General features: G+C 34.5%; 1 long non-coding RNA gene across 1 annotated transcript; it reads right to left on the reverse strand.

Moving 5' to 3' along the window:
* Window positions 1-1864: 1864 nt before the first annotated feature.
* On the reverse strand, window positions 1865-6885 carry LOC146733926 (uncharacterized). The gene is made up of 5 exons (XR_014926565.1): window positions 6768-6885; window positions 3255-3319; window positions 2788-2911; window positions 2595-2661; window positions 1865-1990 (listed from the first exon to the last, which is right to left on the reverse strand). It is a non-coding gene; the product is annotated as an uncharacterized LOC146733926 (long non-coding RNA).
* Window positions 6886-8301: the final 1416 nt, after the last annotated feature.

Genomic DNA, 8301 nt, shown 5'->3' on the forward strand with positions numbered 1-8301 from the left:
GTTTGTCTTTTCAAGGTAATTTTGTTTTATTTGTATGGCACGCTTGCGTACCACGCCACGACGTTGGTCGTTAAGTTGTGTTCATTTTTCTAACTATTCCAGTGTTGCAGAAATGAAGTTTGACCTATATTATGTGACCTGTATGCAAATGTTCCCGAAAAATCAGCCAATAACATGCACTTCAAATTTGCCGAGTATACGCAAAATATACGTAGATCTACGCCGATGTTAATTATATGCACTGGTTTGTTGCGTGGCCGTATACGCTACATATATCTGTGTCAGTATTAACTCTGTGCACTGGTTCCTCACGTGTCTGTATATACTACGTATACGTAGGAATACGTTAGACAACATTGTTCTACATTACGTTTACGTAAATGTGTGGACTGTATACTTCCGGTCTGCGTAAATATAATGATGTGTAAATTTACGTATCAGTATGTTCCGAATGCGCGAAAATACGTTGCGTATTCCCCGTACACACGTTGAATGTACGTGTGCGCCGACTAACATATATCTTCGAATATCGAGAATATACGCGTGCGATTACGCTAATGTACCCGCCGTATATCAACGATTTTGCCCAGTCAAATGTCATTATATGAAACCTGATTCGTTCTGTGATGCAAAGGACGAAACTTACGACCAATCACAGTGGGCGATTCATACAACACGGATAGCAGGCAATGGGGAATAAGCGTAACCATTTGTGTCATAAACGTTCGGCACATTTGTTTTTAAAGACCGTTAAAGTCGTGTTTATTTTTTTGGTCAGGCGATCGATTTTTTGCTCGCCTGATTTGCCAAATCACAGGCCCTGTCCAGTTTTACAGACCAACTCAAACACATAGCCGAAGAAATAAACAGCAAAAAGGGTAAACAAAATCAGCAAACTAACCTTTTTATAACTCAACATTTCTTTTTTTACAGTTTTTAAAAGCATCACTTAGATTGTTACGCACTTCGTTTTTTACCCATGTGGAGGTCCATGTGAGCGGCTTGGTTCGGATTAACATACTAATTGCAGTGGCCATCCTGCTCCTATTTATAATATCAGTTCCCCTTTGATACTGTAAAGATCTTTGCATCTGTAAACCTGCATGGCAAGTCATATACTGTGTGTAGCTAATAATTTGTTTTGTTTGTCGTTTCTTGAAGATCAATAGGTCTAGACACAACTTTAGATTGTCAGCTGCTTCAAGACTATTCAACCAATCCATTGATATTGTGAATTTAGCAATCATACTTTGCCTCTCCAGTGCGAAATGTGAAGTGTACACGTAAGATTTACAAGTATCGCGAGAATGTTTTAATGAATCTTCAAATATACATAATGATCACAATTATTATTATCGTCATTCTGTATCCAATTTTTTAATCGAAATTGAGTGTATCTTCGTGTATTATATATTGTGCTCCGGTTGTTGTAGTGAAATCATCAACATGATTTTATTGTCACTTGTCTTGTTTGTTTTTTCACATTTCCCAGTATAGGTAAAATTTTGGCTGCAGCAATGATATTTTTAGTCTGGTCAAATACAGTTAGAGACTTACGCTTTGGGTTCCGTTCATGTTTGTTTAGCTCCGTTCATCACACGTCATTTCACGGATATGTCTATACGCCAGCTGTATTAATTAAAAATGAGCTAAAGGTGGCCATATTTGTATGTGTCCTAAATCGTTTATTTGAAATACTTTGACCAATTGTGTTCGAAGTAGCTACAATACATGTCTTATATATGTTTAATGATTTAGTTTTAACACTTGACCGACTGGGGACATTTTTAAATTTCAAAGGGTTTCTTTCTTCATGATCCGACAGTGGAAATATGTATATGTGTATATATGTTTAAAACTAGTATCAATGCAGAATATTTTAATACAGTTAAAGGTATATTATCACCACCACCAATTAATCATTGTTGATAGTTAAAAGTCGTTTCGTTCTTAATCACTCATCAAGTACACAGCATGAATTGCACTTTATCTGAAAAAGAACAAAAACGTTAGAGTACGTCCTTACATGGCACCCGTGAAATAATAACCTTCTTTTTTTGTCGGTAAATCATCAATCATAACATTGTCGAATTGTAGCCTAAAACGAGGAGAAATTTCTTTTGACACAGTGCAAAATGTGTCAAATCATAGTGTTTTGCATAGGAAACTATCTTAGACTACTTTACAAAGTCAAAATCATTGCAGTGCATAAAACTCTCACATTTGGGTCAGTGGTTGGGTCGATGTCATTACGTAATTATTCACATGGTTCCTTAAGAAAAAAGTTATGAATTAAGTTATATTTCCTATGCAAATGATACAACTAACATTCTGCAATATTTATATTACATGATTAATTTGATAATTTTAATATTTTTAAATGACGAAAACTATAATTAAATGTTTTTGGTATTTCCGCTTGAAAAGTCATGAATGTTATTTGATTGGATCCTTACAACTTTATTCTAGTGAAGGGTAGTTTTATTTTTATGTCTTTCTTGTTACAAATTACCGCACTCTATTGTTTTATGTACATATACTGCAACAAATAGTACTTGCTCGAATAAACCATCAGCGACATCTTTTAGCCTTACCTTGTAAAAGCCGGCGACTGAGTTTAGAACTTTTAGAGCAGCTATTTCTTCCCAAAATCTAACCGAGCTAAGGAAATTCACAATGTATAATTATCTTAATCAATTAAACGCATTTCACGAGGACAGGTCACGACTATACCATATGTGATACATCAAGATACATGTAATTGTAATAACATAGATATATACATACTATTATCGCCTAATTCCTCGATCGTTTCGACCGATTCAAATGAATCACTCGCTGATTGACTTTCTCTTGATTCCGAACTCGAACTATCTACTTCTGCAGGACTTATTATGATACAGATCAGCATCTGAAATCAACAAAGAATACATGAAATATGTACGTTTCATTTTTTACTATAAGGGAATGTATATATATATATATATATATACCAAGTATTGGGTATATGTCATCATGTTGCAGTAATTGTTATGTTATACAATAATAAAAATGTTAACTATTATAATTTGGAACTAATTTCAAACAACATTACGATGATCCACATCTTGTTTATCGACACTAGAAAAATAAAATGTTGGCTTAATATATGTCCTACGCGTGAAGTGTTTACAATGATCACCAATGAAATAATAATAATTATGTGGCTGTGGAGGACTCTAAACCATTTACAAAATGTATCAGCATAAACTTACCAGTGCCAAAGCTACACACATAAACTTAGTTGCCATGTTGTCACTTGATTAACAGTTTGAAAATACTGTAAATATAACATACATATTCAGAATAATAATATTATATAAATTAAAACAAGATCACATAGGCCCAAGTCTTGCAGTGTAAGCAAAGTTCAAATAACTTAATACATAATAGAAATATTATTGTAATTCCGAGTAAAAATGTGCATTTTATTCATTCAAAAGCATTGCACCCATAGAAGGTTTTTCATCCACTGAAAAAATAATAAACGTACATAATGCTCAATATACTTCTGGAAATTATATATCTGCATAACAATAACCAGTTAGTATCAAATATCCATGTAGTAGTAAAGATGGATGTATATTATTGCAAACAAATTTACAAACTATAATGTACCATGTATATACACGCTAATTTCAGTATAATATTTTAATGAAATTATGACACTTTAAATTCATTTATAATGTGTTTACTGATAGTTTTTGGAATTATATATTTTTTATCTATGAAAAGAAATGTGCTGTAATTCAACCCTTTGACATACATATGCAGAATAAGCTAGCCTATACATTTTTTCCGAGATTGAATGTTTTAATCATCTCATTGAGAAAAAAATCTAGCTAAAAATCTTTCACCAAATGAATGTTTGCGTAATGTCATATAAATAAATTTCTGGCGAATTTTCATTCTTAAAGTGACATTCCGAAATCGTCAACTTAATTTTAATTAAAGCGGGGGAGTCGTCACCTGTACATGCGCCAGACGGCCATAGCGTGTCACTTTTTACAAACAAGCGTCCATCCATGAGCATTTGCGTTTTTAGCATGTACATGTGTCGGTATTGCCTAGTTCTACTATGGATTATTTGGAGCAAATAAAGATCCTACAAAGTTAGTATTTATATGCCTGTGTGTTTTTTTTCATTTTTTGACTTTTTCAAAAGTTTTTTTGCTATTTCTTACTTCACATATTGTGTGCTTGTGGGTTTGTGATGTAAGGTGTGATAGCTGATCAGGGCACTGCAGCTTGTAGGCAACAATTACGTTCTTTGCAATGCTTCTGTCAATTTTTGTCTTGCTGGTGTGAATGTAGTTTTTTTTGCTTGAATCAAATTCACTGGCTCCGTACAAGTTTACCTGTTTTATCTTATTACCTAAGACAGTTGGACATTTGCCACATGTCACAACATGGAGCTTTTGTTTGGAAATGGTCAAGATAAATGGGAAATTCGGTGGTCAGACAGTAATAAAAATAAGCACCGGCATACTCTGCCCACCCCACTATAAATTAAATGGATGTTTATAAGGCCACTTTTGATGGTTTCATGTCTTTTATGAATGATATTTTTAATTCTATGCTCTTGTACCCAATCATGGGGGATCCATCATACTAAACAACACGTGTCAATATTACTGAAAAATATTGTACTTCATTTTCATTGAAATTGGTTTGTACATGGTTGTATGGTTGTTGTACCACGGTATTTTTTTTCATTTTCTCTATTTTCTAGTCATATCTCGCACTTCAAGAATTTCCGAAATCATTATCTATGATTATATTATATCATTATCAATACCAGTGGATTGAATGATGAAATTCCAGCAGATTATTCGCAATAATGTGTCCAATTACTGAGCATCAAGGCCCCGTACCATGGATATGAATACAATGTTATTTTCAAAAAGGGATCAAGGTGGAGCTATTTAAAAAGAGAGAAATTGTCAGATAACGAGTTTTTAATACTAATTCATCGCCAAAAACAACGGATCTCAACATCGAAATGATACAATTATCTGTTGCAGCGTCCCATTCTGCCGCTGTCCTGGTCATTGCCTTCCGACTGGGTCGTGGTTTGTCCAAGCAAATGCAAAGTGGAATAGTTTCCACAGAACGTGAGTACAGAGATGAATATCTTCTGTTTTGTAGTGAGTAGTACTACATTATATGAAAACCTATAAATATCTAACTCACAAGTGTATTTTGACCTAGTGAGTGCTTCTACTGTATTAAACCAGTAGATTGTGACATGAAAGACTAGTTGTGACGTCACTAAATGATAGTTGTATTCTTGATTGTATTTACCAGTAGAAATACAAAAATACGGGCATTCAAAATGGTAAACAACATGAACCCTCCCCCGGATATCTTGTATGGAGGAAATAAAATAGTGGACCATAGATCGTTAACACAAGTCGTGTTATAAAGGGCTCAAGAACACATACAAAATGCTGCATGACAAAAATACCCAACAAGAACAAAACAATTAACTGACAAGTATATATTACACGACAAATTCTAATCATTAAGGGATGTTGTATATAATTAATGGGGACACTTTTTTCTTTGATATTGCGTTTTTTAACATCAACCATTAACAATCCACTCTTAGACGTAATAATTTCATCTCAAAATCCGTCATCGGTATCCATTTTCAGTTCTTATCCACAAGCTACACTGTGATTACCCCATACCATTCATCGAAACCAGTGGTCTGGGGTACACTCTGATCCATGCCGTGGACTTGGACCTGTTTGCATTGCTATATAATAATGCTAGGCCAACTATCACGTGAAACCAAATATAATCATTCAAAAATAACGTAGTAATACCCAATTGATTCTGGAGTCATTGACCCGGAAGAAAATATGAACTTTGCGATAAAAATGCAATAATCGTCGAGCAGGGCCGGATTGTCGAAATGGATAATACAATAGCACTGATTGGACCTACATGAATACTAACGACTGTCACATTACCAAATAACAAATTGTATTGTGAAAATAAGAAATTACTTGTCGATTAAAGTAAGGAATCGCTTGCGAATGTACAGTACTAATTCCACCCAATCTCTTGCTTGATTCCGCTTTTTGATTTTTTTTTGCTCGCTTCTCCAACCGCTTCTTAAATTTCATCGGATCCTCTCCGCTTTATTTTCGTATGCACAAGCCGGTAACATTGCTAAAAATTATCTGAAGTTCACATTGATTTATAGTTGTCTTTCTGGTTTTCATAGATGTTAAAGTTATGCACACAATCTGATTTGACTGAAATGGAATATTTTATTTTAAACAATATTCTGACATACTGCCAGTGTTGTCCATAAGCAAACTAAAAAATAAAGCCATAAAAATGTGCTCTTTTTCCGGTCGGAAATTAAGCGATAAGCGGTCGACATAAAAGCGGGAGATTGGGCGAAATCACAGTACTGTTCCCCCTGTACTTTATATTTCAATTGAGGACGTGATAGGCTACTCTATTGACATCGGCTGTTTAACCTATCGATTCAGCACATGAGCTGACTGATAAACCGTGTCGAAAACATTATATGCACGTTTTTGACACGAATTAATAATTAATTGTAAACAGATGTTTCATATGGTGAAAACAAAATACTGGAATAAAGATGTATAACACAAGTCGTATAGGGTAAGTCCAAACAACACAGAGCAAATGACCGTCAAAAATTATAAAATAATACACAAGAATGTATAAAATATCTAACTCACAGGTAAATTTGCACCTAGAGATCACGTGTTCAGTCTTTCACGAGTAGGTTGCGATATGAAATACTGTTTTGTGGTGCCACTATATAATTGCTGTATTTTTCTTTATTTTTTATCATCTGTACCAGTAGAAATGCTATTAAAGCGGGGGCGTCGTCACCTGCGCATGCGTCAGATGGTCATAGTGTGTCATTGTTTACAAATAAGCGTCTACCCATGAGCCTTTGTGTTTTAGCGTGTGTTGTTATCGTCGCTTGAAACTCAATTCCCGCGCGTGCGCAGGTGACGGTCCTTCCGCTGTACCATCCATCCACACGTTCAATAGTGTTGGTGACATTACACATTCCTACTAAGCCGTTAGATACATTAGAGAATTGGGGATTCCCAATCAAATTCAGTACAACTCGTTGCAATATCAATTTCTAAGAAAACAAATGAAATACACTAGAAATTTACGTTCACTACACTTATTAAACAATGTCCAACGGTTCACCCTCTCAAAACACCCAAGAAAGCATATAAATACAGTGATGCCCAGACTATTGTACTGCTGGATGGTTTATTTCAGTAGAATGCTGCGATCGGTAGATTGGTACTTTAAAAAAACTGTTTGTCTGTAATTTTAGAAAACGTGTCACACCTTTGGAAGGTTACAGATGTTATAGCAAAATTACAATAATTATACTTGCTGATAATATTCCCAGTTATGTTTTTTAATAGTAGCGCTAAAACAACTTTCATCATAGGTCAAAGGGTAATTCCACCGGCATATATATGTAGAAGCAGCATAGTTCGAGTGTTCAGTAGATAAGCCATTCAGGTCACTAGGTTTCTTTCAGTGGTAGCAATTTAATAATCTCGAGGTCACACTCGGCATTTTTGTCGATTTTTAAAAATTATTTATAGCAGAGCTCAAAATCAACTCAAAATGTTTCGGCCGCATTATGGGAATGTTTATGAGTGCTTCTCTTGTATTGTAAGGCTGGTTTGTGACGTCACTAAATAATCGTTGTATTTTTACGTACCAGTAGAAACAACGTGGGATTTCGAAAAGGTGAATCACAAAAAATGCCCGGATGCATAACCTTGCATAGATAGTTAATTAATATTCATGACTGACAACAAACACATTAACATGCTTCTTCATGAAGTAAACAAAAAATGCCTGCATTCAATAAAATGTGTTATGTTGTTGTAAGAAAGCTTAAAAACCACATCAATATTACTGAATTGATATATGACATATTAACCACACTTTAACACATATACAGGGGACGTAATGTAGATATTGTGGGTGAACTTAAATGTGTATGCATATTTATTATTACATATGTACTGCAGTTTATTTTGATTCGTCCCTGATATCAAAATCGGTATTTCCACACCCCGTATGCAAATGAGTCTGAGAGCAAACAATGTAGTCCCTTCAGGAGTACCGTTTTTCGAAAAATAGCAGAAATAAACAATATTTAGAAGAGCGATATTTTTCTTTTGTTGTACATGAATATACTCGCCGACTGAAATGAAATTTGAACAA

This window comes from Saccoglossus kowalevskii, chromosome 15, assembly GCF_978046115.1.
Source record: "Saccoglossus kowalevskii chromosome 15, keSacKowa6.1, whole genome shotgun sequence".
Classification (NCBI taxonomy): domain Eukaryota; kingdom Metazoa; phylum Hemichordata; class Enteropneusta; family Harrimaniidae; genus Saccoglossus; species Saccoglossus kowalevskii.